The following is a 19,492-nucleotide window of genomic DNA, read 5'->3' as shown; positions in this document are numbered from 1 at the left end:
ACGCTACCATTACAGGTAGTCTTTTTTCTTATATATTTTTTAAACCCACTGTAACATTGATGGCGTTTGTTAAACATCCCCCAATGCTTCAATCACAAGGATGTCTACTTGCACCTCACTGATGATACCCACGTAGAATTAAATGCATATATGGTTGTTACATCCTTGAGAACTGCCATATTAGGCTGATAAAGCTATGATTAAAATAGTGCTGCCCTATGAGACAATGAGTATTATCTCACATGGATCTAAAATACAAGAGTTTCAGGCAATTTGCATACCACAATCTATTCCCCTTTGTTTCTGACCAGGAGATGAATTTCCAGATCTGGCTACTATGTGGAGCTGTGCTATGAGTGTAAAGAGTGCGGGGTAACTAGATTGTGACTGCGCTGAGACTCCAAATATCTGATGGAATTTTTATATTTAAGCACAAGACAAACTGAAAAAGACAGCTGCGATTGAAATGAAACTGAAAGGCTACCCCGCCAATCATAAATCAACAGACCATACAATAGTTCCACAGATAAGCGCATATCTGTGGAACTGTTGTATGGTCAGTGTGCTATGAGTGGCTTGTTAATTCAATGGGCCTATTTTACTCTTACATTACCGGTAGATTTATTGCCTTGCATTTTTTTAAATCTACCATAATATTGGACCGTTTGTAAACATGCCTAAGGCGCCAATCACTAGGATGTCAACCTGATGATGATACCCAAGTAACGTGAACAGTGTCTGTTGGTTCTTCGGAGCTATGTCTTGGACAGATAAAGCTACGTATAAAATACCATTGCCCTTTAAGACAATAAAAAAACATTTCACGTGGTGGTAAAATGCAAGCTTTCTAGTTTTTGCATGGCCGTAATGTGCTGCTCTGTGGCTCTGATCTGGAGGTGATTATCTACTGATGTGTATTACGTGATTACGTGATTCTGTGGCATGTGAGGCTTTTTAATCGGAATGGCCTATTGTACTCTCGTAACATTTAGTGAGCAAATTCATCAGGCATAAGCCTCTAAAGGCAATGACCACATGTCAACCTGCGACTCATTAATAGAAAAGAGATCGTGCAGTTCATTTTCTCATAACAAGTGAACATTGATGCACATATCACTTGGACTAGTAACATCATTCCGCTAGTTTGGCTGCAATACATTTTTAGATTAGTGATTAGGCTAGTGAGGTCACAATATCCTATGAGCGCTGGCACTTGTCAACCCCATTGACTGATTCTGGAAGAGGGCGATTTGCGCTGGGCTCAGCGTGCTTTCACATGTGGTGAATGTCTATACAGCAGGAGATGAGTAATTGGCTCAATGAGAAAAAGGAAAAGGCATAAAGCGCCTGGAGTCTGCCCCTGGGTGCTAGCGTTTCACGGTATAAATCAACGTAACATAACACGACATAAGGGAACGAGTAGAAAAGTGTAATGGAAGAAGAAGAGAATTAGCAAAGAGGGACAGAAAAGAGAAGCAAATGAAATTAATGATTCATTCAATATCAAGTAATTAAAGGACAGATAACATTAAAAGAAATCTAGGAAAATAGATATTGTGAGAAAAATGGACCAGGAAAGACAAGGAAATATTCAATGAAGAATAAAACGATGGTAAAGAAACATAGAATGGAGAAACACATAAGTGGAACTAATAGCAATTTGCTAGAACATTGGAGGAAGCAAGGTATAGATACATAAAATAAAATGAGAGCACATTGGACAGCATGAAAAAGGTTGGGGGAGTTAAAAAAAAAGGACTTCGGTCCAGTGGTGACATCTTTGTATTATAAAGAATAAAATACCCCCAAACACATGTAAGAAAAATATTGTAACACAGGTCTTGGCCCTCTGGTAACAGGGAAGGGTACTTTATTTCGTAGCTGGCAGTGCTTTAAATGGGTGCGTACCTGCCGGTCCTGAGGACCTGCACTTATTTCATTTGAAAAACAAAGTACCTGCAGTTCTCATTAGGAAGCCAATACCCGGAATGGAAGAGTACCAGCACTTCTCAACAGCAAGCAGGTACTCTGTGACAGGGAGTACCTGCACTTCTGTATTTCCATTTCAAGCACTGAGAACTGGTGATAGCGACTCTGCGGTTCCAGTACAGTTAAATTGGTTTCACCAAAGGAGGAAGACTTTTTCAGATGCTCTTAACTTTGGCATCATTGGACAAAGCTGTTTATAACAAAATAAACAGCCAACTCTGAAATTCTGTGGAAGGATGTGTGAAGTTATATATGAGAATTAGTTATGGTGGGGGGGGGGTCTAAAAGTTGTATTTTCCATTCAAACGCCCATGGGAATTTTTACTTTCCCTACAGTGACTGCATGGATTTACACCAAACCTGCACAAGAAGCTGGCGACTGGTCTCACTTGAGCTCTTAATTTTGTCTGGTGAAAATCTGTCCAGTTGGTTTTTATAACATACCTGAAAAGTGGCAGAAAATGATTAAGAACGAGTTAGCGATATTTATACGTTGCGGACCAATGTGTTTACCTTCATGATGAAAATCAATATCCTGATTGGTCCATTCAAGCCACAGACCTTTCAGTAAAACACAGTCTGAATAGCTATTTGAAAGAAACCTAATCTAACTGGGTATGAAATGGATGAACTATTTGATGTTGCCAACTTTTAGGTCGGTGGGCACTTGATCAGCACAATCTGCTTTAAAGAGAATTGTAAAAGCGATACATCGCAGCCACATATACCAAACATTGATGCTGCCAGGGGGCATAGATGGATGAAAGTATCTCAATGCATGAATACAATATCTTTTGCTGAAAAACCCATGCGTCCTTGTGCAGGACTGCAGACCCCAAGTGGATCCAAAGTGCACTCAAAGCCCTAGTCGGGGCTGAGCCTTATCTGCAGACACATGTCTGGGTCAAAGGCCCCAGAACCAGGTCTCATTTAGATCTTCAGAATGAGATATGGATCTGTGGAGATGGGTATGAGCTGCGTCTGCAGACTTTAAACTAGGGCATAGCTACGTCTGAATACCTGAAACCTGGTCTGCAGACCACAAAATGGGCCTGAGCTGAGTCTGCGGACCTGGAACCTTGTGTGCATATCTAAAACCCAGCTATAGGTAGACTTATGAACCTGCAGCCTTTTTGAGCAAGTTGCAAGCTAATTTTCCAAATGGAGCACTTACTATGAGTTGGTGGCCATAGGGCATGCACTCTGGGCACTATGGGTACTGATTAAGGACCTAGAGCTATGGCCACTGTACACATGGGGTGTTTCGAGGTTGCAAGGCATGGTTGGGCACAGAATGCACTGGGAATGGCCGCAGGTTATGCCCAGTGTGTACAATGGGCCTCTTTTTGAGGTGTGCGGGCATGACCACAGAACTGCACTCAGGAATGTTGGCTTGAAGACTGGAACGGATAGGCAGGCTTGTCAAGCCCAGCACATAACGGACAGTGTGCAAGCCAAAAGCATGCAAATTTGAGTTGTGCAGCTAAAAGCACATCTCTCTGGTTACACTTTGGAATGTTTTTACCATATGTACAATGGTTGTCTATAAGGGGAGAAAATATAAACCTGTACACTTTAAGTGGACAATGGGCCTCATTACGAGTTTGGAGGCAGCCATGCCCTGAACAAGGGCGTGGCTGCTTGCAAACTCATGCCGGGGTCTGGGTTCTCTGAATGGGGAAATACAGGCTCATTCCGACCTTGGAGGGCCCGGTATTTCCCCATTCAGGGAACCCAGACCCGGTTCATCCCCATTCCCATTGAGCCCCCATAGGGCTCAATGGGAATGGGGAGCATGCTAACAAGGGGCCCATTAATGACAGGCCCGTTGTTAGCATGCTGGGCTGCTCGCGGGACCCGCTAAGGACGCCTGGCAAAACCAGGCGTCCTTAGCGGGTCCCGCAAGCAGACCTCGTAATAGGGCGGTAAGGGGTTAACGCATCCGACACCTTTACCGGCGCCGTTAACCCCTTACCGCCCTCCTCGTAATGAGGCCCAATGTATTAATCTGCCTTAAATGTTGTTCCCATGGTGAAATATCTAGGATTCAGTCTTAGTAGGCCCATAGAGTATACTATTATCAAGAATCCTTTCTCAGCGAAAGTCAGACAGTATTCAGCCCAAATGCATTATATAGCGAAAAAATATTGTTGCTTTACCCTGCAGCCACTAGTTCAGTTCTTTACATGTGAAGTAGTTCCTGGTTTATTATATGGCCTAGAAATAAACTAACAATTATGAGAAACTGAACTTGGGTAAGTTGGGGGGGTGTCATGTGGAGAAGGGCATTGTCACTTCCAAATTGTGTGCCAATAACTATGTTACTTTTCGAATTGGTTTTAAACTCTCTGGTAGCTCGGGTGCAATTAATGATTGTGTTGCTCTATCAAAACTACTTGTAAGCAATATATGTTATATGCGCTGATGGGAAACTTGAGAACCTGTGGGGGTGGGGGGGGGGCTATTTCTTTGGATGAGACCTCTTTATGTATCCTGGAAAAATATGAGGTGACTCTTGAGGATCTGTTGACAAATCCGGATCATGTTAAAAAGAAACATTTGGATCAAGATTGGATACAACATGTGATGAAAGGAGCAGGTATAAGTGCTTTAAGGAAATTAGTCTGGAATCAAAAAGAAGGGGAACCCTTATGAATTAAGTCATGATAGTGGTTACAGAGAAAATGTTATGAGAGTTCGATTTAATCTGATACCTACTGTGGATGTTTTATTTATTCGAGGCTAAAGGGAAAGTGCAATATATCGCTTTTGTGGGGAACACACTGAAACCTTGAGACACTTATGCTTTCGTGTCTAGCACTGCAGGAAATAAGGAAGGAATCTATTGTTGTTTTGTGTATAATGGTGCGAATTTAATTGATGCATGGTTTGGGCGACATATTATGCTGGCTAGGCTGACCTATTTAATAATTACTTTTTCAAGTTTTAAATGAAAGTGAATATTATCTTATAAACAGTTTTATATTGTCTTGGGTTAATAGGAAAGGGAATGGTAATGACATTTGAATATGGAGGATATTTTAACTATGCACTTTTTATACAAAGTGAATCTGAAATTGGAAATGTGATTAGTCTTTTCGTGATGATTTTATTTGTTATTTGTGATGATTTCTATGTGTTATTTTATATGATCAAAATTGTTCTTTTTTTAATAAGCTGTATAATGTTTATAATAAACCAATATACAATAAGGTAACAGACACATAGTTGTTGTAGTACAAAGACAATGACATAATGTTCTCTGGTCACTATGCGTGAACAGTGAGCACATTTGTGCTGGTCGTTGCACAAGAGAAATGCCTTCAACTGGCTGTCACTTTTAACTGCTGCAATTTCCATATGTTCACGGGTGGAAGCATTGCCCATATGTACATCAGAACTGGCACAGACAACAGCAACAACATTGTAGCAGCCCTAACACGTGTGAAGATACTTTAATTGTTCTGTCATCATGAAGAGAAGAAATCTAGTGACTGGGCCTCATTACGACCCGGGCGCTAAGTATCGGTCATTACCTACATGGCGCAATTACCGTGTCCGTGCTGGCAATAGACCGCTAAAAGCAGCCCATTACGAGTTCGCGGGCACAAGCTTTGCGCCATGCCGGTAATGACCTCACCGCCATGGCGTTAAAGTCCGAAAAATCCCCCTTTGCGCCACCGTCTGTAGTGGAAATAGCACCGCCGGCATCCAAGCCATCGGCATTAGGGGTCACCTCTAATAGCGGTAACCGCTATTAGCGGTGACCGTAAATACGCAAAACCGGAAGTAGCATCATCGCACAGGAATGAGAAAGAGCACGGTGGCCATCTTTAAAAACACAATCCATTGCCATCCACCACAACCAGGAGCCATCTGACCCCCAGAACTCCAACACACCTCCACCACTACCTGTTGCAATTTAATATGTCAAAAGCTATGTAAATAACAGGAGATCGCCTGCGCAAGGAGCGCTTCTCCAGATAAGAGCTCACCATGTTAGCAGAGACACTGCAGGAACATGCAGATGTGGTGTTCTCAAACGACATGTCCCGTCCTGCACTGCAGAGCAAAAAGCAGATTTGGGTAGAGGTCGCCCAGAGAGTCAGTGCCGTTGGCACCACACCCCGCACACCCAAACAATGCCGTAAGCGCTGGGATGACCTACGTCTACGTGTGCGGAGCATACTGTCCGCCAACCACAACCTTGGGATGGCGACAGGCGGAGGTGCGGAGTCCCCCATAAAACTCCAACCTTGGGAGGAGATATGCGCCTCCACCATAGACACCGAGGCAATAGAGGGAGTCAGGGACATGGAGCGAGGAGCCCCGTCAACAGCCGATGCAGGTAGGTGTCTCAAATGAAACAATGCTAATACCACCACGATGATGTCCACCTGAACTGACAGTGCAATGATGTAGAGCAGGGTCCACCAGACACATAAGTACAAGACTGCCTACAGGCAGTGCAGAGCATCACCTTGTCCACTTGCATATTGCACCCCACATGTGTTGCAACCCAGACGCCTCCATGCATCACCCACCCAAGAGTGAGGCAACCCGTATGTCACTCCCCCCAATGTTAATCATCTACCATTCCATATCAATGCAGCCACCCCAATGCATGCCCGATGCCCATAGACACATCACTAACCCTCTCCCTCCTTTAGTCCCCCACAGGCACACATTCTGACAGCAGTGATGAGGACACTGGTGCCACACCACAGAAGAAGGCCAGGGCTGAGGAGGGTGAACACCGCCCCTCAACCTCACGGGGCAGAGGCCAACCTGCACCACTTCGGAAGGCCATGAAAACCACAGAAGTCACAGCATCAATGTGCACCACAGCTCCAACAACAGCCACACCAGCCACCATCACCCAGGAGGCATTGGCAGAGGGCACACCATCGGCTGGCAGCAGCACAGTCGGTGAGACAGCTGCCGCAGCAGCCATATCAGACAACAAGGGTCACATACAGCTGCATGGCGCAACAACCGCCACAGGCCCCCTCCACTCTCCACACCTATCCTCATGTAGCATGGTGGACGGCAGCATGCATGGGCTGTCACCTGGAGATTCATGGGCAGCAAGTTTCAGCCCTACGCCAACTGTCCCTGATGACCAAATCATGGCGGAAACGCCTCACACTTCCACCCCAGTAACAACCACCCAAGAGGGGATCATGGCCATACAGAGGCGCCATTAGGAACTCACAGGGCTGTTGACGCAGCATATTACCGAATGTACCCGTGCAAGGGATGACATCAGGGATTGTGCTGCATCCCTAAAAACAGCCATCGAGTCCACCTCAAAGGACATTTGTGCGGAACTTGCAGCAGTGCGCCATGTCCTTCAAAAATGGTGGCAGCAATGCGGGACATGCATCCACCACAGTTCCCATGACAATCTGGCCAATCATCAAATACCAGCTCTACTAGGACTAGCAGGAACCTGCGCAGATTGGACAAGGGGGCACCTGGTGCTGGAGGAGGGGAAGGGCAGTAGGCACAGCCATGCATACTGGTGCCATGTGGACTACTGGTGCGCGCTACTGCACACCATGTGTTGGGAAGTCAAGGGGAGAGAGGGTGTGTGGCGGAGTTGAGGGGGGAGAGGGGAGAGGGTGTGTTGGACAGTTCAGGGGGCAGGGGGAGAGGGTGTGCGGGGGAGTTGAAGGGGGAGGAGGGAGAGGGTGTGTGGGGGAGTTGAGGGGGAGGTGGGAGACGGTGTGTGGGGGATTGAGGAGGGAGGGGGAGAGGGTGTGTGGGGTGGAGGGCTTGTTCACTTTGTTATGGTTGTTTAATACACATTTTGGTGACTCATGATTCACATGTGTGGACATTGCTTATTGCGTATGTGTGCTTTATTGGTGAACAGTCTACAGTGTCCATGTCCCTGACACACCCAGTGCCCCGAGTGCCACATCCATGTCACACTCCACGTCCATGTGTGCTAGAAACATTGGTTGATCAGTGTCTGACGCATGTCACGGCCCTCCTGTGCATTGCTGCCTCCCTGAGGTGCTGCCCCAACCCCACCCTCCTCATCATCAGGTGGTTGCAGTTCTGCATCAGGGGGCAGGGTCACATTCCATCTGATGCACATATAGTGTAGCATGACACATGCCATGACGATCTTGGCAACCTTCTCATGGCGGTACAGGAGTGCCCCACCAGACCTGCTGAGGCAGCGAAACCGTGACTTCAAGAGGCCAAATGTCTGCTCAATCACCACACGGGTACATGTATGTGCACGATTGTAGTCCTCCTCGTGCCTGTTCTGTGGGTTCCGGACTGGGGTAAGGAGCCACCTCCTCAAGGGATAGCCTGCATCACCTGCATGTGGGAAACAATGCATAAGTGTAAGTCATCACATCATATGTGACCTTGATCAATGACACCATAGCATGCATTGATTTCCTGATTGCAACCACATTCCCGTGCATGAATGGAGACACACAATGTGACTGCTATGTGTGTATTCCTCTTATGGACTGGTGTGCGTGCCATTGACTAGTGGGCGCTGGGGGATCCAGTTCCTTGTAATTGCCCATGCACTGTGTCGGCCACGTCAGTTGTTTCCATGATCTGGCGATGTGCAGTAATTTGTATGCTTTCATCCTGGCACCTTTGATGTCAGCCTCATGATGATGTCACTATGCAAAACAAATGGTGTAATGCACTTTTGTTGGACCTCTGTGTCAGTGTAGTGGTGCATTAATGTATTTGGTCCTCATGTGACTCCTATTTACGCAGTAATGGGAGAACTGTCCTTTCAGTCGATGGTATTTGGTGCTGTGTATTGGCCATAGTAGTTGCTTGCAACTGCATTGTGTTGAGGGGGTTATGGTCTGATTAGGTACAGTGCACATGTAGATGGCTATGGAATGGTTGTGACACTGCATCATTTACATGTAAGGGCAGCTTTTATCTTTCATTATGTGGTCAGGTGTCAGGTCCAGTCTGGGCTGCTTTGGGGTATGAGCATGGTCCATTCTCTCAGGCACTCACAGCCAGGTGAAGTATGCATCTCTACCCCCCCATCTCAGCCAGGTGAAGTATGCATCTCTACCCCCCCTTCTCAGCCAGGTGAAGTCTAGCCCCCCATTTCAGCCAGGTGAAGTATGCATCTCTACCGCCCCCCCCCCAACTCAGCCAGGTGAGGTATGCATCTCTACCCCCCCATCTCAGCCAGGTGAAGTATGCATCTCTACCCCCCCATCTCAGCCAGGTGAAGTTTGCATCTCTACCCCAATCACCTACCCACATCACATTTCCATGGGCCTAACCTGCGACTCACTGAGAAGCCAGGATCTCTGCCCTGCATGTCGCTCCATGTAGCGTGGTATCATGGAGTTTCGCAGGACCATTGAATCATGGGTTGATCCGGGGTATCGGGCACAGCAATGTGGTATGATCTTGTTTGAGTCACATACCATTTGCACGTTGATTGAGTGGTATAGTTTACGGTTGCTGTACGCTACCTCCATGGCATGTGGGACCACCAATTCCACATGGGTGCCTTCGATGGCTCCAGTGCAACCAGGGATGCCGGCCAGTGAATGGAAACTAACTTTGGTGTTTGAGATCTCCTGGGCAGACCGTGGTAAGTAAATGTTGTCACATGTGTGCTTCAGGAGGGCATCAAGCAGTTGGCTTAGCGTACGTGAGAATAATGGTTGTGATATGCCATGCATGTGCCCCACTGTGTGCTGGTAGGTGCCTGTGGCCAGGAAGTGGAGCACAGACACTACCTTCAGTAGGGGTGGGATAGCGGTGCGTGATTCAATCAGGCTGACAATGTCGTCATGTATCATATCCACAATGGTACTGATGGTGTCCCGGTCCAGAGGGTACAGAGCGTGGATCTGCTCAGGGGTTAGGTTGAATGAACTGGCTCGGATGCGAGGGATTGGGGGCTGCCTGCGTGGTGGCACTGGTTGCACTGGTGGGGCATGCTGGCCCTGCCTCGCCCTCCTTCTCCTCCTGCGTCTCTTCTGTGCTGCCAGTAGTTGTTGTTGTTGTTGTTGTTGTTGCAGCAGTTCCACAGCAATCATATCCTCCAGCCCCAGCATTGCTAGTAGTATTGGAATCATTGTGGAGTGTGACTGGGTGTGGGAAGGGGTGGGGTGTGCTCCTTTTGTGCTGGCCCAGTCTGTATTGCCTCCACCTGTGTTGATTGTGTGCACCTGTGGCAGTTGGGAACACTGCACATGGCCGTTTACGGGTGGTCCGCAATGCCAGTATTAGCTCCATGCCGGTAAGGTACTTTTCGGGCTTCAGTAGGGCGTTGTTTGCATGTACGCCAGACTTGTGATGTTCCCCTGTTTGCGCCATGCCGGTATTTGCAGCATGGATGGTCGCGTGCCTGCGCTCCGGGCGCTATTAACGGCACCGTTAATTACGGTGCCGCTAATAGCGGATACTCGTGTCATAATCGGCCGAGCGGTAAGCGATGCCGGTAATCCTTTACCGGCATCGTTGTTCACTTACCGCCTGGGTCGTAATGAGGCCCACTGTCTTTGCGTACAAACAAAATAGCGCCTGCCATAATAGTAGTGGCAGAAAGATACTTCAGGAAACCAATAAATACTCCTATTTGACAAACCAAGTATTTCCCCAGTTTGCACAATTCAAAAAGAATCATATTTAAAATCCTTATCTTTCCATTTGGTAGAATTAAAGTGTATTTCCAGTTTGGCAATCCTTGTGTTTAACCATTGTGCACCGCCCCTCAGTTTGCCTATTTCCAATGCTTTCACAATACCAGTATTTACCCACCTTGGAAAGTTACATCATATTACCAGTGTACGAGTGCACATTATTGGGGTAATCCCTCTCTGCATTACAAATCATTTGACTTCAGTTGTGCTGAGTTACACCACACTTTATTCCCTCCTACAGCGCAGTTCGGTCACAAGGCTGGTCATCTTGCAGCCTCTTAGTATCAGGCCACCACTGGGAGGCTTTTGCCACTGTGAACCAGATACAACTACAAAATCCAACCTCCACAGATAAACCTCCACAGTGAAGTAGACAACTACACAAGACCCCACAAGGGAAGAACAAACCACTGGGGAAAGAAAACATATACATCACTCATCAACACCAGGGGATCAGGAGACATAACAAAAGAAAGTCAGGAAATACAACCATCAGAGAGAGGCTTTTGCCACTGTGAATCACATACAGCCACTAAAACCCCAGCGAACTGAGGGGCCCAAGCCCTACGAGAGTCTGAGACCGAGATACAACCACTACAGAGAGAACTAAGCCACCACAAAACAGAAAAATGTACAGGTTCTTATAAGGAAAGACTAAACCTTCGGGAGAATAAGTCACTCATCCACACAAGTGGATCAGGATCCACAACACAAGAAACTCAGAGAAGGAAATGCAACCACCACAAAGATGCTTTCCCAATACAAACCCCATCCAGCCACAAAAACCCTAGCGACCGAAGGCCGCCAAGACCCACGAGATTCCAAGACTAAGGTACAACCACCACATACAAACATATACATACCACAAACCCAAACCTAAAACTGAGGCACAACAATCACAGGGAGTTGCATACTACTGTATGTCGGGGTGCACCGATTGAAACGATAAACGCGAAAGCATTGAAACACACTGACCGAACTGGAGACCAGGAAATAACCGAACCAGGAGGACTTCCACCCTTGGAATACACTCAAATATATCACAACCAAATGTTTCCCCGAAATGGAGGCTACAATTTACAGCCAAAGTGAGGCAGACATCATGGTACTCTACAGCAGACAGCCACACCACTAACTCCAAGTAAATAAAACCACCTAGAAGAGCACCTGCCCCTGGAATATACCGCAAACCCAAACCCCAGAACAATAGACATAGACCACAAACATGCCACAATATAAGAAATATAAAGAAACAAGAAAGAAAACAGGAATAGGAAGGAAACTGCACCGCCGTGGAATAGAACCCACCAAAGAGAATTCACAACATCTTAAAATCTCTCGCAGACACCACTAAATGGACTAATGATATGGACCAAGACAAGAACAAAAACAGTACATCTCGCGCTACATCTCCTCATACAACCATATCTCAGTGGAAAACAAAGAACTGACAAACAACCTAAAAGCATGGACCCAAGCAACCTGACTCTAACAAGACGCCAAACCTCACATCTCAACACACAGAACACAGCAACTCAAAAGACATTTTCCAGAAAGACCCCACCAAGAATCAGAGCCAAACTTGAATCCCTGACCATCCAAACCCTTAAATAACCAAAGACTAGAAAAAATACCACAAGTACAAACAAACAACACACAATTACGAACCAGAACAAAGAAACCCTTCCATAAATTTAATTGAGCTCCTCAACAAAGAGACAGAGGCCCCAACCACATTATCAGAAAACAACAGCCTCATCCAAGAGAGAACCACAGGAAAAAAAAAAAACAACAAACACCAACCCGACTGAGACGCAAGAAAGGATGCTAGAATTGTTTGTTGTGATAATAATAAAGTAGATATTTGTATACAACCTTGACTGGCCCGTCTCTTTTATCATTGGGTAATAATTACATTTTCGCTGTGTTGCAACTAACCAACGATCCACAACTTTTCCGAGATAAGCCTGCCATTCAGTCCATGCTACCAAAATTGGACATGGAGGATTTTCCAATCTGTTCGGATCCCTTCTGGTGTATCAGAGGTGTCAGGCTGATTGATGATTTAGAAACCGATATTCATCCTTGGACCACTGGTGCCCCGGAAGCTGATTCGCCACATACATATATTTCATTATATAAGCACCTTATCTGTTCCGACCCATAGCAAACTCTGTGACACCACAAAGGACTGGATTGCACACCTCTCCTCTTCCCATGATGTACACATTGACGGACAGGAGAGGATGCTCACTAATGAGAGATGGCGGGGCAAGATTCCTGATGCCCCACCGGGTTCTCATTATTGTGCGGTGCATTTGTTACAGCGCCCAAATGGCGCTACATACAAACAAACACAAACAAACAAACACAAATGCAAAGTGGGGATGTTTCTCTGCTCAAAGCAGGCAGCACTGTACTCCATGCAAATAAAGTACAAAGGTGAACCCTTCTGCCTGCCACTGAGGCAATGGTGAGGAGCCTCTCCGCTCATAGTGGCGAGCCTCCACTGCCGCATTACAAGTTTGTCCAGCTTAGCATTTTCCCGTTGTGATACAATGTCAAACTCCTGCTTGACATCCCCAGCATCTGCCTGTGTGCACAGTCAAGTATATTCCTAGTTTTCCCAACTCCAGTATTTTCCCAATTCCAGTATGCTCCCTATTCTAGAATGTTCCTATTTTTACAATCCCTACTTAATCTCAAATTGAAGAGTCCCAGAATATTCCCCCCATTTTGCAACCGCAGTATATATTCAGTTTTCGAAATGGGAATATATTACTAGTTTTGCAATCCTTGTCTTATCAGTTTGACAATCTTTGTATTTAAAAATAAAACTGCAGTGAGGCACTCATCTATTTTGGACAGTGCTCAATTTGCGCTAAACAAACACAACACTAAAAGCGTATCAATTGTGTTTTTAATACGTGTTGCAAATGCTCAAATCTAACAATAATTTTTGGGAAATGTAGTTTTAGAACATTAACATTATAACCATTCTTTCTCTGTTGGAGTTTTTAATGAAAGCCATTGCCTAGGACATCGCTCTTTCTCAAGAACCATTTGAAAGAGCTTGACACAAACACAAACAATAACCACAATATGTCACTATCAAAACATAATTTTGAAAAAAATATCGCTCATGAAAATCTTTTAGAGTCGACCCACTGCGGGCAGCACACAACAGCACAATGACGTAATCGCGCGGTTGACGTCGGCTCCCCCTGTCTCTGCCGTCCACATGATGAATAAAACAGACATTGCAAGGATCAGTGCATAAACCTGGCGCTCAACACACTGAGGTGACTCGACGTTCAACACATTGCAGGAGAATCTCCTCCCAACAGGTAAGTAACCACTTGAAAAGAGGTTATATGATAGACATGATCTTTAAATACTCACTAGATGTCATTTTTCCTGTTGTGTTGATTGCAAGGGGTGAACAATCTATATAGCGGCCAGGATTTAAAACTTTTTAGGAGTTGAGTTATGTAATTATAAAGATATTGGTATATAGAAGCCAGGTCAGATGTTAAGTACCAGAATAAACATAATGAAATCAATGTAAGCATTTTCCCTCTCTTTCAGGATAGAACACTGACGTTTTACAGGCACGTGTGTGACAAGTGACACACACACAGTTACATAGGTTCATTACCAATGATAATAATGTAACAAAATCAATGAATGTTGTTTCTGTGATTATTCCAGATCCCTGAAGGAGGACGGACGTCTGACATGCATGGATCAACAACAAATGAAAGCCTGTGGTTTTTTATAGAACCATTGAAGTTTCTCTCTTTTTTAATGGCATTCTGAGACGTAAACATTGGACCCTTGGAATTTACGTAATAAAGCAATTGAGAAGTGATATTCCAAGGTGCAACCTTGGGTTCACCCGATGTTCTATCAAGAACATTGAGAGCACTTTGTAACTCATTCATTACAATCCCCGGTGCATGGGCCTCACTGGTGTGAACCACATACTTAACCAGGACAGGACAGTGGGAAAGGAACTAAGAGATGCTCTTGCACAGCAGTACCCACTTAAAGCAACACTCCATGCATTATACTTCCAGGTTACCTTTAAACACTTCTGCTTGGTTTCTTAAATTCCAGTACAGTTCAAGTCTTTAAAATCCCATTATCTTCCCAGTTTGCACAATTTCAACAAATTGCCAGTTTGACTGGCTTAATATGCATTCAGAGTTTTCCCCAATGCCAGCATATTCCCATATCACAAATCACAGTTATTGCCCATTTGGAAATTCCACCACATTCCCATTTTGACAAACTCACTATGTTACCAGTGTGAGCGCTCCAGTGTACTACGGTTTCACAACCACAGTATTTTACCAGTCTGCACAAACCAGCACTTTCACAGTTTGCACAGTTACATATATTTTACATCATCAATGATGCATTTTCACAATTCTTAGAAAATTCCCTGTTTCACCACCCAAGCACATTCACAATGTTTAAATCCCAGTATATACACAATTATAACATCACCGTTTTTTTCTCCAAGTTTCACAACCTGAGTATATCCACAGTTTGACAATTCCAAAGACCACAGGTTTGTTAAAACCAGTACTCTCATTTTGATAATCCCATTATAGGCCGAGTTTAGAAACCTCATGATTCCCAGTTTCACAATGCCAGTTATCTTCTGGTTTCACATTTGCAGTTTGCACAGTTCGAAAATATATCCAATTTCACTATCCTAGGATATTGCAAGTGCATGTTAACCCAGTGTAATGGGAGGTTACCCTACCCCAGTAGATTCCTGGTTTAAATATCCTAATTATTTCCCAGTTTCTATAATCCAGTGTTTTATTACCAGATTGACAGTTCCAGTATACAGCCAGTATGATAAAATACCTCTTCTTTTATGAGCTTCTCTCCTAATCCAGGGTAACAATAACCAGCAGGTGGCATCCCCTGCATGCCCCTCTTCTGTTTTTATGCTTCATGAACAACAGCAGCTCCCAGGTACTTTTGCTCATCAGCACTACAGGATGGCTAGCTACACCAATAGGGTGGTTGCCTTACACCATCAGACTCCATCAGCAAACAGAGCGCATCCGCCTGAGTCCTATGATGTGAAGTAGTCTCCAGCAACAGCCGGGCTGGGCTCAAGACAATCTGTATAGCTCCACAAAGGTGGATCACCACACTTCTCTTCCTTACCCAAGCACCACCACTCTCAACAAGCCCGTGTAGGAAGGTGCAAAGAGGTGGATCCAAAACAGTGCTACGGCTGACAAGTATTGTGACAGGCTCATTAGCTCCCACCGAAGACGAGCACTAGGCAACCATCATTGACCCATTCAACTCTTCTACTACCACAAGCACAGGCCACAGAGATGTGGACTGCCCCTTTCTGAAGAGTAATGGAGATGTGTACAGTCTCTACGGTAACAGGCTAAGTCCAAGCATTGAAAAACTCTGCTTCTACAGAGTTCTGCGAGCAAATATACTTAGCAACACATTGCAACTTTAACCGCAGGGTTTTGGTCCGACAGACAGGGTCCATGTTGTTACCTCTGCCCACTAAACAAGTTAACTAAAGTGTGCATTCTACGAGCCACAAAGTTGAAATGCCCCTCCCCTCCTCCTGTTTGAATGAATGCCGCGGTCATATAATGAGAGCAGCAGTCATCCGCCGTTTTAGAGGTTTTACTGCAGTTCTACGAAGAATCGTGGCACCCATTTTGAGATAGTGAAACAAAGCTGGGATATGCAGTAATATTTTAGTCGAAAGCTCTAGGAGGGTGGACAAACATACAACTGACATTGACGCTGGGAGATGAATGATACATGGAAGTGAGGTAGGGTAATTGCCATAGGAATACAGCAAGCACTGCATCGAAGTAGAGATTTGCAATCTGGCAGCCAGCTCATAATTGTCCTCATGTTTATGTCTTTGGTCAAACCCTACACATTATTTCACTGTATCTTGTGTTTTAATCTTTTTTTAGTTTGAGCTGTACGGTGTCGCTTACAGCACCTCTAAGCCGGAACTATTGCATTACAGTACAGGTAGGGAGACACAGCAAATGAGGAGGGACACACAGTCTGTAGGTATTTTTTTGTTATTTGCCCACCCATTGGTTGTCCATGACCATGTTATCCCTATGGCCATTCCCACACAGTTCATGCCCCGCCCCTCCCCACCCAAAACACCTCCTAATGGGAACTCCTTGAGCTGCTTTATTCAAGCCTTACCATCAAATTATGCACTCAATGTGCCTGCCAGTTTTTTTTCAAAGTAGAGGGTTAATTCCTTAATTGGAGTTGTAAATCCTCTACTGGTGAAATAAAAAAATGTCAAGCAGGTCTGCCTTCAGCCACTCGATTTCTAAGTACTCTGCGTGTCCTTCACTGACGGCCTATTTAAAACAAGTATTGGCAAAGCCAACAGTTTTGGCTTGTGTAAATGTATTAGGCATTTGCCCGGCACTGCTATTAGATGGCCAGATACACCATTTTGCGCCTGCTACCATCAATTGCCAGTTAACACCACTACAGTAGTGCCTGACAAGTGCCTTTCCCATGCCTACAGAAAAGATAAAACTGTTGGCATTGCCAATGCTTGTTTAACCTAAATTTATCTTCATGCGGGAAAAAGGAGATGAACATGTACTGCGTCTTTAGGGTAATCCGTTTTTTTGTTTTTGTGCAGACCGATAGGATGTTTAATAAACACTCCTAAACAAAACCTGAGGCGTGAAAAGATGTGATGGTTGTACATCTCATTCTAAACGCCTACAAAGGCGCACTGATGGGAAGTGGGAGAGGCAGCTGTCAAGCAGCTACGCGGACAGTAAACTCATCATGATAATCACAGCGTGTAATAGAGCACGGCAATGCTTCAGTGAGCCCTGGCAATTTGGAACCAGACTGTCATGTTCGGAGAACGCGCCACGTGTTCCTTCATCAGTTTATGGCGGGGTAGGAAGGCGGGATGCAAGAACTAAACAGCGTCCACAGCCCACGCGAAGATGCCAATTGGGCGTAGTAGAAGGCAAGCAGGGGCAGAAGTACACCTGTTCGGAAACTGCCTGGCTCCTGATCCCTTATGAGTCGCAGTGGCACACTTATATTCCTACGTACTGCATTGCTGTTATATTCCTAGGTACTGTATTGCTGTTATATTCCTAGGTACCCAGAGCATTTGCCATGTACTGAATCACCTCTATTTACCTCTCCATTGTCCCAGTAGTTTATTTATTTGTATCGCGCCAAAACGATAGAAGCTTGGAGGCATCACAGCGCTCACAACAGAACACAAATACACTAATAACGCCTGAACGGAATGACATTGTACTGGAAGAACATTACATACCCTGATAGAAACGCACATTTTTTTTCTTCTGCCCCCACCCTCTCCTACGGTTATACAATACCCAAAATGTTTCGGGAGGATAACTCAGGGGCAACGTGTTCGCCTTGGAAGTAAGCCGAAGAGAGCAACACAGGTTTGATCCCTGGGTCCGCGCTTAGAAACCTCTGGGTATTAAGCGCGTAATAAACAACTTAAGGGAACATATCAATGCAGAAGCAACTTTTGGAGCCATGTGAGGCGGATAATAGGGTTCCAGTGGGAGGCTGGGGGACGAGGGCACACTGGGCAACAGGGGGGAGCCAGGGGAGCGGCCATCCCCTGTTCTCTCCCTGTATCCGCCACTGCCCCAATGGCATGCAAGCCCTCAGGCTTTTTTCTGCCAATCCAGGAAGGGACTCAGAGCCAGTATCTTTGCCACACGTTACAACGACCTCCTGTCTGGGCCAAGCTCAGAGGGGCAACAGATCAGATTGCTCCCCCCATTTTATCTCTCCATGAGGCAAGAAGGAGCGGCGAGGGGGGGGGGGCGGCATGCAGTCCCTCCTGAGCGAGTGACTCTCGGATATGAAAGGAGGTGCAACGCTGTGGAGGTCCAGGCGATTATTGTCCCCAAATGATCAAAATATCCTCAATATAGTGTTTCAACAAGTATATACTCTGAAGAAATCGATTGTCCACACTCTGAAAACAGATTTGTACATCACAAAGGATTTTGACCTATTTTTGAAGATCTTTTGAGTTGCTGGATATTGCATTTTAAATGTCACATTGTATGTTCATCTGGTGCTGATGTATATTTTCCTAGTAATGTTGGGAAACAATTTTGTATGTAACAATATAATTCATTTTCATATATGAGCTATTCCTGTATTTGTGACTGGGGTTTAGGTTTAACTTAAGAATGAGGGTTACATGTTTTGTTCCCTTGTTGGATCCAACTATTTACACACTGTCAGTTTTTGTGTGTTTAAAGTCACAGAATAAAGCCCATTTAACTCTATTCGGTATAATCGGGGCTCCTACCTTTTGCTTTTATATGGACCCAATGCTTGAACAGGGAGAGACGGTTATTTAACTGTATGCACCTTTGTTTCAAAACATCATAATTGTGTACCCCAGCGGTCTAATGGCAGTTGACATAAACGTAACCTGGTCCATGGGGGTCATTACAAGGTGGGAGGTAAGGGATACCGGGCACTGGTAAGGAGACAGGTGCCAGTAATCCCTTACCGCCCTATTCCAAGGTCCCTTGGCGGGGACCGTAAGGAACGTGTGGTCTGACCACACGTCCCTTACGGGTCCCGCTAAGGGACCAGGGCGCTAATAACAGGCTTGCAAGTCACAAGCCCGTTATTAGCGCCCTCCCCATTCCCATTGAGCCCTATGGGGGCTCAAATGGGAATGGGGAATGGTCTCTTCAATGGGGACTTACCGGCCCCGCCAGGGTCAGATTACACTAGTAAGTGCCCATTGAACGAGACTGGACAGGGGC

Source organism: Ambystoma mexicanum, chromosome 6p (assembly GCF_040938575.1).
Source record: "Ambystoma mexicanum isolate Mex_15411 chromosome 6p, UKY_AmexF1_1, whole genome shotgun sequence".
NCBI lineage: Eukaryota > Metazoa > Chordata > Amphibia > Caudata > Ambystomatidae > Ambystoma > Ambystoma mexicanum.
This window is presented reverse-complemented; position numbering follows the sequence as displayed.